The sequence below is a fragment of the Candoia aspera genome, chromosome 1, assembly GCF_035149785.1.
Source record: "Candoia aspera isolate rCanAsp1 chromosome 1, rCanAsp1.hap2, whole genome shotgun sequence".
NCBI lineage: Eukaryota > Metazoa > Chordata > Lepidosauria > Squamata > Boidae > Candoia > Candoia aspera.
The window spans coordinates 88,076,171-88,090,679 of record NC_086153.1 but is presented as its reverse complement, the minus strand read 5'-3'; the positions used below and the strand labels follow the sequence as shown (position 1 = coordinate 88,090,679).

Sequence of the window (14,509 nt, the reverse complement as noted above, 5' to 3'; positions counted from 1 at the left end):
ACAGCCTTCATTATCTCTCCCAAGTGGGACAAAAAGAAAAAGAGGAATAAAGGTCAGCTGCCTCCCAGTTCTGGTCCAGCAGCATCAAGTTCTTCACAACGGGAGGCTTCAGTTCTGCTACTGCCAGTCTCACCATTGATGGACTCTTCAGTTCATATTGCCCAGTCCTCTCTTCAACCACAGGAGTCAATCTCAAACAGGGAGCACCAAGATTCCCTTTGAGACTGACACCTCCAGTCTACCCTCTTATGTATCAGGATAGTTGAAACTGCAACCATGTCTTTCAACCATTTCAAGACTGCTGAGATCATAGTTGATGATCTTATGCCTGCCCTGCTTCCAAGACACTTTCTTTCTGATTTCAGTTGGTTCCATGCAGGGGTGTGCAGCCAGTTGGTAAACAAGACACCCTCCAATAATACATGGCAGGGTCAGGCATTGAGGAAAGTGGTCCAAAGACATCCTGTTTCTTTTGCTTTCTTACTCATTTGTGATGAAGTTAGTTGAGAAATATAAGAGTGATTAAAGCCTGAAGTAATAACTGAGGTCAGCCTGTGGTCTCTCAGGTCTTCTTCGAGGGTTTTCCCACCCAGCTTCACTTACACAGTATTAAGCTGCAGTCCTTGTGGCAACTGCCTTACTTCCTTCACTCCCAAGGATGCAATCAGGCCACTGTGAGATTATTGTTCCTTGGCACTCTTCTTGGCATTGTGTCTGTAGTTGTAATGTTACATTTTATCCTAATAATGTAACAAGGAGCTCTGATAATCCACCCCCCGAACTCAACAAGTGGCTCCCATGAGCAATCTCCAGCACATTTGATTTGTTGTCTTCTCACTTGAAATGTCCTGCTTCTCACATCTTCAGCTGCACCCTCTACCTGTCATTCCACTTCTGCAGGGTGCTGACATAAGACAGCCCCTTCTCTCAGTGATGCTCTGGATCAAAACATCCCTCCAGGAGAGCTGGTTTCACACAAACTCCCTGAAGGTCATCCTTTGGTCCTCCCTCCCTGATGCTTGGTCTATCCATGTGGTTGGCATCTCCTTAATATCTCTTTGACTCAAACTCAAGTTCTATTGAGTCTGCACAGTTACTGTACAAGCCCTGGAAAAAGAGAGCTTGTTTAAGGAGCAGCCAATAGATAGAGAGGGTGCCCTTGCCAGATCCGAAGCACCCTTGTCCATTTCAAATTTGAACACTACACACCATCAGGAACTCACCTCCAAGCCCTCTGTATCCAAGATGCAAAGCACTGTGATACGTAATGAACTCAAGCTCCTGACAGTTTAGATGGCTTGCAAGGCTGTCTTCATGGGTGGATTATCCAGGTTATATTAAGCAATTCCATGGTTCATAAATATACAAGGTGGCTGAAAGATCAATCAACTCTCTGTGCCTTATATTACAGATTTGGCATTGGCACATCCATCACTCTTTCTTCATCCAGTTCATCTCAGATGACTTCCTTTGGGACTGTTGTCTCAATCTAAGTGTATGAGTGCAGTGTAGGGCTCCTCCCAACCAATTTTCTAAGGTCTAGAATGGGGCTATTTATAGGGATGTAGCCCATGGGTGTGAATTCAAATATGACAACTACATTTACAGCTAAGTAACTAGTTCTTCTTGGTCCTATTGTAGGGACTAAACAGTTGAACAGTGCTGAGCACTGGTGATCTTAGGGCTCAAGGCCTGGGCCAGCATGGGAGTTCTGTTCTCTTTTAGGGCCCATTTTGATCACTGTAGCAATCTTTTGTCTTTCTTACTTTGAAAAGATTTTATAGACAATGGATTGTGGCTTGGTAACAGATGGTCCTCTTACTCTTTTTAGTTTAAAAGGTATCTTACAAAAGAGTGCTCATTCTAAAGTAAATTCACTCATAATTTTATTCCTGCAGTTACATTGCTGCTATGATTTAAGTGAGCGTAAAATGCAAAGCCCCAGACACTCAGCATATTTCCTTTTCTTCATGGTTGGCAAACACTTTTTTTTTGTTTATCTTCTAACATGCCAGGAATATACAGACAGTTTTGAGTGTGGAGCCTTGTGCAATGCAGGGAGATTTTGGACTCCTGTAACCTCACAGCAATTTAATTTGATTCATGTGTAGGAGAAAGTCTGCAACTGCCTAGTCTCTTGTTATCATCTGTAGGGCAAAAAGTTGTGGATAATGAGAGTTGAAATCCAGCATATGTGAAGGGCACTAAATTGGGGGAAGCCATTCCGTAGGACTGATGCATCCTGTAGGTAGGAAAGCACATCGCCTATCCTCACCTGGGGGCTATTTCACCATACTCCCTGTTAAACTTTAAAACACTTAAAAAAAAATCTATGGGAAGACAAACAGCATCTCTGCAAATTGTTTCCTGGAGTGGAAAAATATTGGAAATGTTAATTCCGCCTTCAAGCAAAGATAGCAGTGAGTTGTTGAACAAAATCAGTAAAGTCACTGCAGGATCAGAGCTAGTCTTGAAGAGCAAAAAGGTTATGAAATGTGACTGAGCTCAGTGTAAGACTGACATTTCCAGGGGTGCCACATTTGAAATGAAACCAATTTTTTCCCCAAACGCAGTTTTGCAGAGGCATGTCCTGTTGGTATATTGTTTTTCTGCTGCAGAAATTAAGGGTACTATGGTAACAAATCATTCTGGCCAGGTGAAGAGGTGGAAATTAATTGTCCTCAGTTTAGGTGTTAATAGTTGCACTGCCTGAGGGAGGGCAGCTTGCTTGTTACTTGTTTTCTTTTAGCCTTGCAGCCAGTAAGCAGCTCTCTGAGAGAGCTTTCTCCTCTCTGAGAGAGTGTGTGAATGCAGAAGGCTGTAAATATGTTTTTGTGCTTTCTGTAAATAAATTTATTTTTATAGAAATGCCTGGTGTGTGATTTTTCTGATCTCTCTGGGCCAAATGCTTTCCAGCACTCTGCAAGATGTCCCTGCCTGCACCCATTTTCATGGTCAGCAGGTAGCCAATTGTGGAAATTCATCCAGGGCATCTCAGAGTCATTTTTGGCACTGCTAGTGATGTCAGGGAATGAAGGAAGCAACGGTGTTCCCACCCAGCTCTTGCTAGCCAGCACAACAGTCTTGAGAGTGAACTGTGTAGTGGAGTAGTAAAACCCTGATTTTTATTTTTTTTAATTATTATTTTTTAATCCGTTCAATTGTGTCTGATCCTTGGAGTCTGCCTGGACAAGTTCCTGCAGTTTTCTTGGCAAGGTTTTTCAAAAGTGGTTTGCCACTGCCTCCTTCCGAGGGCTGAGAGAGTGACTGGCCCAAGGTCACCCAGCTGGCTTTGTGCCTAAGGTGGGACTAGAACGCATGGTCTCCCAGTTTCTAGCACCATATTCTAGCAAGTATTTTGGGCAGTTGCTAACTTGTGGGAGGGGGGCAGTTGGTCACAAAAAGAAATGCAATGAATAAATGGGATATTGTTTTTTTTTTTTTAAATTAGGACCATTTGTTTTGTAGCATGAAATACGAAATAGTCATTCTATAAAGGGATTATAATAGCATGGAAGGTTGCTTCTTTTCTCTTAACTGGTAGATGCATTGTTATAACATTTTGATAGAATAAAATAAGCACCAAAATATACTAATTCACCTCCCTTCCTCAGAATAGAGGATTAGTCCAGTTTGAAATATGTAGTGCATCACCCAAGCCAAATGCAGGCCATTCCAATACAAGAAATCTCAGTACTGAAAGTGGCAATGATTTTTAAAAGTCTTACATCTTGCAAATGAGTCAATCAAATCCTCTGCTGTCATGGAGAAAATATTGCAGCCTTACTCCCTGCAGATAAAATAGATGAGATGGTATTATTAAGGTTAATGCAAGAGCAAGTGATTTTGTTCAGTTATTTGCAAGAATGGTAATCTGTGTCTGACTAAAAAAGTTTACTTTTAGAAAATCTCTCCCTATGACCTATGAAGAACTATTTTTTTTAAAGGTATGTTATTACAAGGAGGTTGGAACATAAAAGCTGCTTACAGCTTTTTCCATAAGAAATTTACTGCTTGGTGTTTCATATTTTCACACCTCCCAAGCAATTAAGGACAAATTAAGTCTTGCTGTACTGCCTCATTGTGGCAGGGGGTATTCCTTGGAGGGGTGAGTGAAGAATGAGGGTATGCCAAGAATATATAATCGAAGCAGGGTCACCCAAAGCATGAAGGTCACCTCAGCTGCCTAGAAACCTATTTAGGGCAACATTGATACAGGAAGATGCCGGAGGCAGATGATCACCTTAGTGATAACAGCAAAGGCATTTATGTATTTATCGCATCATTTCATGCTGCACAAGAAAAGACAAACCATTCCTGTATTTTACTGAAAAAACCAGTAAATGTAAACTGATTGAAAATATTGTGCTGGGCCTCTCAGGTCAGATGACACCCAACATGCAACTGAGGAAAAACTGAGGATCTTTTGGAATACTCCTGGTGTTTATGATATGGCTAGATTAAAACTTTCAGGACGTCTAGTTACTGAAGTAGCCATGCAGAAGAAGAAAACCCAAAGTTCAAAGACAGAATTACAGTGGAAATATGGAATATAAGAAGTATGCACATGGGAATGCTCAAGGCAGTGAAAGATGAAATAAATCAACTATACATTGAAGTGAAATGGACTGGAATTGAATCCTTTCAGTCAGAAGATCATGCTGTTTACTACTCGGGACACAAAACACGAAGAAGGAATGGTGTTGCTTTCATACAATATAATCAATGGCTGAATAACATCAGTTAGATGTTGTGGACAAGCCTTTGATAGGACGATTATCCACGTTTATGCTCCAACCATTGATGCAGAAGGGAAAGAGGTTGATGATGAGTTTTATGTTCAAGTTCAATCTGAAATTGACAGAACTTGCAAGAAAGATGTGCTGTTTGTGGTTGAAGACTGGAATATTGAGGAGGAAAATGTAGTTGGACTATATGGCCTAGGAAACAGAAATGCAACAGCAGTTAAGTTGGATTGAACCTGGTTAGTACTTGGATGGGAGACCCCAGAAAATACCAGGGCTGGAAAACGTCCTGGAAGACAGCAGTGGCAAATCACTTCCATACTGTTGCAAAGAGAGCAACATGGACATATCCAGGTAGACATTAGGAGTCATGTTTGGTCCAAAGGTTTACTTTTTCAATTAATGATTTAGGGCAGTGTTTCTTAACCTCAGCAACTTTAAGATGTGTGGACTTCAGTTCCCAGAATTCCCCAGCCAATATGCTGGCTGTGGAATTCTGGGAGTTGAAGTTCATATATCTTAAACTTGCTGAGGTTGAGGAAGACTGACTTAGGCTATTAAATTAATCCCTTTTATTGGTAGTGAGATTATTGAGACTTTATGAAGAATAATCCCATAACAATCTTAACTAGAAGAAATTAACAGTTTCAACTCTGATTCAATTTTGAAACCTATGATGCTTATTCTGAAACCTGCATCCTTCTACTCTTCCTCATTATGTTAGCTTTGAAATTTACATGGTTAAAAAGCAATGAATTATCAGCAGGACTACATTTGGTTACATACAGAAACAGAAAGTTTGAGAGAGCAGTTCCTTCCTATAAAAATAATCCATGGTAATGGCTGTTTGGATGCCATGACTTTCTAAACAACAGGTGACAATTATTAAATGTACAAAAGCAAGTCATGGTCCATAAACAGCTAGTTATGGCTATCTATAAAAATTATGAGTTACTTAATTTTCAGGGGCACAGCACAGGCACCAGAAGGTTCTAAACCAGACTTTTCAGCAATACATCTTTTAGTCATTATCCCACACAATAGGATTTATACTGTAATCCTTACAACTACCTTACAACTGCTTAGGGGTAAACCTCACTGATTTCAGCCTGTCTTACTTATTTACCTGAAAGTAAATGTTTGCTTGTAAGGTACCTGAAAACTAGTTCTGAATGCAGTTCCTACTAAGCATGAGTCTGGGACACTATGCTATGTGATAACTCTGCTAATATTTATTGGATCATCCAAAACTCTGCATGACAAAGGTGGTTAAAGGAGAAACTCTGGGCAAAGTGACACTGAATCTAGACAACAAAATAAGAATGATCAGATTACCAACCTAATATCTTCCAAGCATTTAAACTACAGTCCTTATCATCCCCCTCTCCCCTGACAACATGGCCATAATTTTGTTCTATCTTGCTTATGGCAAGAGGAATACTTTTGTGGGAGATGGAGCATTTACACCCAAATTCAATCCAAACTCAAAATTTTCCAATTTTTAAAAATATTTTCAGATATTCACTAGAGCTAAATTAGATTAAAGATAGGAGATGTCAAGAACAAAAGCAAAATGATTAAAGCATGAATTGAAGAACATAACCTGTTGGTTTTCAGATCTATTTCTATGTCACTTACTTCTTCAGAGAACAATGAATAGGTCATGTTTTCCAACTTCGTCATCGCTATGGTGACTAAGTGACCAACTTTACAGAGGTTAATCCTCTATATGAAAGGGCTAACAATCATTGGAACCAAGAACTCAGGCTTTGAAATTGTCCATCAACTGTGATGATTTGGATAGTGATGGATAGGTACTCAAGTCACCCTAGTATAGGGAGATGTACTGAATTTCTATTTAATTTATAGTTGTTTTTTCCAAAATGCATTTCTCTTTATAAATCAAAATATGATGATCTTATGGCATTCCTGATTTTGGTTTTTTAGGTTATGAATTAATATAAATTATACAGATAGACCTCGCTTAATGACCACAATTGAGACTGGCACTTTGGTTGCTAAGCAAAGCTGTCATTAAGCAAATCTGACCCAATTTTACGACCTTTTTGTGGTGGTCATTAAGTGAATCCCCACTGCTGTTAAGTGAACCACGTGGCTGTTAAGTGAATCACGCAGTTCCCTGTTGATTTTGCTTGCCAGAAGCCAGCTGGGAAGGTCGAAAATGGTGATCATGTGACCACAGGATACTGTGATGATTTAAATGCAAACTGGTTGCCAAGTGCCCAAATTGTGATCACGTGACTGCAGGGACACTGCGACGGTCATAAGTGTGAGCACCAGTTGTAAGTCAGTTTTTTCAGCACCATCGTAAGTCTGAACTGTCACTAAATGAATTGTCATTAAGTGAGGACTACCTGTAAATTGAATAAAATAAACATAAATGTATCATACAGGTCAAAGATGTAGGGAGAATTTTTTGATAGTTGTAGCGTAAACTTCCACGTCATTTGCTGGGGTCTGTATTTAGCAGAGCATGCATCTATGAGTGGAATCAGGCATAAGCATTAATGGTGTGTGTGCAAATGATGAAATGTGCACTGCAGTGTCACCATGCAAACTACATGACTAAGGTACTTTTGTCCAATGTTGATATGCAAGTATGAAAAGTCAGGATTTGCATCATGACATGGTAACTGTTTCTTGAATTTTTCATTGTTGTGATTTGTATCATATACCTACGAAATCAAGCCCATTAAGTTGCTTAAGATCCAAAAGGGCAAGTCAGATTTATTAAGGCAATTGTGTGCTCCAATAGAAGATCTCTGAATAGGAAAAGGAGAATTAAGGAAGAACTCTGTCCTTCCTGTAAGAAGCAGATTTAAGGGACAACCTGAGCACCTCAGCCCTCCAATTAGGGGAAGTCAGAACAGAGACAGAGAGAGGAACTGAGAGAGAGTCCTTTACTTGATCCCTAAAAGTCAATAGGATAAATGTTGGGAAGAACATGTGCTTTTGGAGCTCCATCTCAAATAAAAGAATACATGATAGACCTCTCCCAGTGGTTATGGCGTATGGTGACCAAGAAGCTGAGTTGCCCTGCTTTGACTCTAGAACCTTCACTTTGAGAAGGCTGATTAAGCAAGAGATCCATCACTTATATTACCACCTAATTAAATGACTCAAAGCATACCAACTGAAGCAAAGAATGGGGCCTCCAGAACTTGTGAATATCCCTCTATTTATTGACTTCCTTGGTAATCCCACCTCACGAGGCATATTTCAGATGAGACTATTCAGAGCTCATATGGAAAACCCACAATAGTCACAAAGGGTCCACAACACAAGGAAATATACTTTACAGCAACTACCCCATGTTTTTTTTTCATTGAACTTTTACTAACCAATAGCTAGAGAGCTCAGTATTTTATATCCCATTCTTAGCTTTTGTTTTATGAGTACCAACAGTTCCCACCTGTCATGAGTACTGATGGCGAGCAGGAGGGGGCCTCTATCCAGGGGGGAAAATGCATGCGTAGTACTGAGGAAGATCCCATGAAGCAATTCATAATGCATTCAGATGCTTCCGATATTGCCATTGTGGCGGTGTTATTGCAATATACAAACAAAACCGAGAATACATTGCTTCCGTGTGCCTTTTTTTCACGCATGCTCTCACCAGCAGAGAGAAACTATGATGTTTTTAACAAGGAGTTGCTAGCAATTAAAGCAGCATTCCAAGAGTGGAGGCACTGGCTAGAAGGTGCAGCCTTTCCTGTGAAAGTTTGCACCGATCACAAGAATTTACAGCTTCTACAAAACACCAGATCCCTCACCCCACGCCAAATCAGATGGAGCCAGTTTTTCTCCCGTTTCAATTTTGTTATTTCTTATGTTCCCTGGGCGCAGAACTGTTTGGCAGATGTCCTGTCTGGATCCATTCAGGCAACCCCCGCTACTCACCAGGAGGTACAGGCTACTATATTACAACCTCACAACTTTGATCAGTCTATGAGGGGGAACCAGACAGACAAGCAGAGGACCTATTTACAAGAGTCAGAGCTCAGCAGCAACAGGACCCGTATGCCAGGGCCAGGATGGATAACCTCCAGAGGGGCCTGCAAGACACTGCCTCCCCCTTTAATGTGGAGGAAGGAATCCTCTGGCATAGCGGGTGATTATACATTCCCCCCTCATTGAGGGAAGAAGTACTGAGACTTTGCCATGACCATCAAATGGCAGGCCACGGAGGTGTTTTCAAAACTCTCCATAGAGCTCTGAGAGACTACTGGTGGCCTAAGATGACTGCAGACATAAAGGGTTACGTTGCTTCTTGTCATACCTGTAGATGAGCCAAGCCTCTCCCAGGGAAGCCCACAGGACTCTTGCAACCCCTACCCACCCCCAGTAGGCCTTGGGATACAATCTCCATGGATTTCATCACTGATTTACCCCCAGTCCAGGGGATAATTAGAAGAGTTGTCCCCACTCCCCCTTGGGAAATGCAAACCCGAGGTGGAGGGCTGCGGCCCTCCCTCCTCCTCTGTTTATGGTCTGAAGGCTTCAGGCGGGGGTGGAAACTGCAAACTTATGAACTCTGCTTGGGATTCCTCTGCTTGCTCAGCCAAGTGAGGAATCTCTGGTAGAGTGTGAGGCTTGGGTTTGTGAGGGAAAAGCTGATGGAATCGATGAACCAGCGTTGGTGCATGTACATCTCTGGCATTCTCCCACATGCGCTCTTCCTCAGGGTACCCTTTCCAGTGTATTAAATATTGGATGCCCCTTCCCCTCCTCCTGGAGTCCAGAATTTCCTCGACTTCATATTCCTCCTCCCCCTCCACAATTACTGGAGGTGGGGGGGGGGCAGTTGCAATCGTAAGGCACTTGGGGGAGGGTCCTTGGCTAGCAAGGCTCTGTGAAAGACCAGATGGATTTTCATGGATGCTGGCAGCTGTAAACGATAAGCCACTGGATTTATCTGCTGTACCACAGTGAAAGGGCCCACAAACTTAGAGTCCAATTTCTTGGAGGGTCTGGTAGAGTTCAAAAACTTGGTAGAGAGCCACACTTTGTCTCCTACTGCAATTGCTGGCCCCTCTTGTCTGTGAGCATCTGCAGCTCTCTTGTAAGCACTCTTTGCCCTGTTCAGCTGCTACTTTAACAACTCCTGTGCGGCTTGTTGCTCTTTAAGAAAATCAGCCACGGCTGGATCAGCTCCCTGCTGGGAGGAGGTGGGCAACACCCGAGGGTTAACCCGGTAGAGTGCTTGGAAAGGAGACATCTTGGTAGAGGATTGCACAGAGTTGTTATAGGTAAATTCTGCCATGGGGAGTAGCTTATCAAACCTCTGGAATGGAGGGGGCTGAAATGGAATGTGAATGTGGAGGGGAGGCTGATGTCATGAGTACTGATGGCGAGCAGGAGGGGGCCTCTATCCGGGGGGAAAATGCATGCGTAGTACTGAGGAATTAAGCAGCCATTCAAAGAGACACAGATCAGACCCGCCTTAGCTTTTGGGGTTTATCTGTCTGGGTTTTTCCCACGCTTCTTCAGTTTGTTAGGATTTTCTGTCTTATGTAGCAGTAATAAACACTAGAGACCTACTCCTCGTCTCAGCGTGATTCCTGACTGTTAAGACACCACCTGAGATTTAAAACAACTTCCTTTCTAGAATACAGTAGAGATGCGATTTGCTTAGACTTCATTCCACCTTCTGCCTTAAACTCCACTTCCTCTTCCCCCTTCCTCTGTTTCACTTCACTTTGCTGTAAATTCCCTCATAAACTGACAATAATGCCTTGACCTTAGCTAAATAGGTTATTAATCTTCTCAAATTCTACTCCAAAATACTGGAGGACTCTCCAGACCAAATTTAAAGCATAAATGGAGATACGTGAGCAAGGGAGGAGAGCATCAGGAAGTCTTGTTGCAGAAGCTGAAGCAGCTTGCTTAATGTTGCACGTAGCCTTTAGTAGTTTGTGATCCTGGGTTTAGGCAATTTGCTTCCTCTGCAAGCTTTCAGAAAAAAAAAGACTTATAATACACAAAGCTTAAACGGACTCCAAATGGTCTAACTATATCCAATCAGAGAATCATAGTCAAGTCCTGTACCTTGAGCTGAGATCTACAGTTTTGAAATCTTCCTTTGTATCCCTCCTCTCAGGACTAGTTAAACAATATCTGAAATCTGATCCTCCCTCTCTCCCTCTTTCCTCTTTCCAATTTTCCCAATTACCACTTTATTCTATTTTTGCATTGTCCAATCCTATATCACTACATTTCAAGTTTCTCCTGTCACATTTAAATGTCCAGTCCTACCTGTCCTATCTCTAACATCCTCTCCTTCCCTTCATTTGGCAGCTGTGTTACTTCCCTGCCTCTCTTTCTCTAGTTATTATAATAGCTCCTCTTTGCCTATAAACCTGGAGCAGAATCCTCATACAGACGCCTGAAAAGTTATGTTTTCCAATCAGTACTCAACAGTACTCAAATGATCCAAATAGTTTTTTAATTATATCATTGTAAGTTGTCTACGGAACTATGGCATTGGGTAACACATACATTCTAGTAATAGAGAAAATACTATATGTTCACAACACCCAGGGGAATAAATGGCATGCAGCTTCCATTTAGATGAAAGGAAGAAATGGAGGTGCATCTTGTTGTGACGATCCAATATCTAATGCAGATATATACCAGCAAGGCTGTCCACTTGGTGTGGAGGAGTGTGGCAACAACATCAAAATGGCAAGCAGGATCAAATGACCAAACATTGCCCCATTTTATGTCTGTGAAATGTGTGCAAAGCATATTAAAAAAGGAGCAAGACTTCCATCACCTAGTTGTACCCACCATTTTTACACCATCGACTCCCTCCTATGGATGCCCCTGTCCTGAGTAATAGCCGTCCCTAGTGGGTAAGAATACCTTTGGGTGTGGAAAGAGCAGGGCAAGAAGGACCTGTAAAATACTCACTTAACCTGACCTAGCTCCTCTTTCATCAGCTTCCTCCTTGTCGGCACAATAGTGTGGAGTAGTAATTTGGATGGTTAAACTTTGCACATTCAAAACTTTGGGGAAAGCTAATTCTTGGTTTCTCTGAAGATACTAGAACAGACTGTCAGAACAGATTGAGTAGAACTAGAAACTGTCTGGTTGAGATAATACAAATGAGTAGTGAAGTGATCCTCAGAAAGCTGGAGAGATACAGACAGAAGAACAACTGCTTTGGAAAAACCATAGGCCAGGATGTCTTTTCCCCATAATGTGGCACTGATGCTCTAGGGGAGAAATTTCCCTGTCCCATGGGCATTTTATCCTATCTTAAATGTTGATAGCAAGTTCCACATTACATTTCTCAACAGATGTTCTATTTGTTAGATGCACAAGCAATGTCTCACTTTCATGGAGCAGCACCATTTCCCCAGCTTTTAGAGTAGTTTCACACTGAAAGAAAACACATTCTTCCTTACGACCTTGCATTCTGGGAACCATGACACTCCATGGTACAAGGTTTTTTAAACCATGGAAATGGTTATATCAAGTGTATTAGTGTTGACTACATCATTCCCATCTCCCAAATTGTTTCCTTTATGGTGCAGAGTAAAGGAGGGATCACTGGATGTCCTACATTCCATCTCTATTCCGTTCCATCTCTACACTACTGTTAGTAGCTGGAATAACCAAAGGCCATTTCATTTGGGACTGTCCATGCTAATTACCCACAGGATTGTTTCCAGTGGCTCTGAAAAGTTCTGTCTTTTGAGATATAGAGATAGATAGATAGATAGATAGATAGATAGATAGATGATAGATAGATAGATAGATAGATAGATAGATAGATAGATAGAGATGATAGATAGATAGATAGATGATAAATAAAGATCCTTGTAATAAGGATCCATTGGGGGGAGATGGGTGGTGATCTAAATTTAATTAAATAAATAAAAATAATTAAATAAAATAAATAAGTCCTCTGTCCTTTTATCCCTTGCCAGTTGCTCTTTGCCTGCATTTTGTCCTATTTTTCTGGTAACTAATTTTGATGTTTGCCAGTGTTTAATAATTAAACATCAAGTTTTATTGTTTGCTAGCCAAAATGGGTGCTGTGTGTGCTTGCTCTGATCTGCATAGAGGGATTGACTGAAAGTGTGCTGGTACAAACTAAACTGGAAATTACCTGTCGGTGATTTTGGACAAATAACCAGTGTCACTAAACACATCAATGTGCTTTAAAAACAAATTTTTAAAAGCCCCTTCTTAACTAAACAAAGCCATAGTATTAAATTACTTCTCCAAAGACTGAGAAGATGCTGAATACTCTCAATTTTTCCCTCCCTTTTATGAAAAAAATTGAATATACATTTTTAACAGCTTTTTCTTCCTTTGCCTGTTCTTTGAAGTGTCCCAATTCCCTGCTTGTTAGATAGTGGCCTGTGGTGTGGATCTGAGTCATGCACTGAGTTATAGTAGGCTGTATCAGCTGTAATTTTTTAAAAGGTCATCTTCTCGTTGTTAAGAAAGGGAAAAAAAGAGATGGGAGAAAAACAGCAGAAAAAAATGATGGATATGTGTAAAATAGTTGACTGTTTAATCTATATTAAGCATAAAGCAATCATCTGTTTTTGGGAAGCAAAAGTCCATTGAGATTAACTACAGTTAAGCATCACTTTGGCAACAGCCATAAAGCAGCTAGCCAAAATTTCTACTTACTCAGAAATCAACAAATTGTAGGTTGAGTTACCTACTGTTACTGTGGCACAATCTAAGACTGCTGAAGAAATAAAGTAATAAATCTTATACATAGTTTAAGATGATTATGAATGGTAATAGTTTGACTTTATATAATCCTGCCAGCAAGCAAAGTTAAAGGAGGACAATGCCATTAATCTTCCTTTTATTTTCTGAAGGAGCTGAAGTCAAATGAATGTGTTTCCCCCCCAGATAATTTTTGTAAATATGTCTCTGAGTACTGATCAGTTGCCAGAACTATTTTTTTTTTTTGCTTTGTTTTGTTCTGCTAAGCAAATTCAGTTCAACAGCTTTGAGTGAATTTTTTTTTCAAAAAAATAACACTGTGAGGTTATGAGCTGAACTTTCCTGATATAAAAAAAGAAGTTATAATGGTGATTGGAGCTTGAAAGTCATTCAGTAGGTGGGTTAACATTAGCACAATAAGTCACTTTGGGCATTTATTTCTGGATAAGGATAAGGTAGTGACTAATATCAACCAAGCTAAGAGTACCTCACTCCACTAAGTGAGGTACCAACTTTCAGCTCAGTGGCATGATGTCTAGAGAGGGACTTTGGTTCACACTAGTCAATAGTGACCCTGTCTCAGTTGAGTCTGTCAAGTGGGGGTGATGCTCTAGGGCTCTGATTTTACATGTGACACAATGCACAGAAGTGAGGCTGAGCTCTACAGTCCCTTGTTCAACTGCTGTTGCACTGCATGGTTTAAACATGTGTGCTAAATCATGATGTTGTTGCTGATTTCCACTGCTAGAGGCAGGGAAGACTCATAATGTTTTAATAATAATAAAAAAAGAATCAACCAGGCCAAAGGTGTAACATTCTTACTGAATGTATGCACAACAACACACTCCATTTAGTGTGCATGTTTGTTTGTTTTTAAAAAAATCCTGGTTAGCAAATCTACATTACTCTGCGTGCTGAACTAAAATGGGTGTTTCTTGCAACACCCATTAAGAATCATTAATACTGCCACGGTAGGCTGTTCAAAGCAGTTTGAGATTATATTATGAGGAAGGGGAAAGTCCCAACCCTTTGCCTCCTCCTAGAGAAGT

The 14,509-nt window shown here is 40.8% G+C and overlaps 1 protein-coding gene across 1 annotated transcript in view; it reads left to right on the top strand.

Moving 5' to 3' along the window:
• Nucleotides 1-12,050, top strand: part of UTRN (utrophin) — a 398,463-nt gene extending 386,413 nt beyond the window's left edge. Inside the window, exon 32 of the mRNA XM_063309056.1 lies at nt 12,040-12,050. The gene's annotated coding sequence lies outside the window, so the exon portion shown is untranslated. The remainder of the gene's footprint in view (nt 1-12,039) is intronic.
• Nucleotides 12,051-14,509: the final 2,459 nt, after the last annotated feature.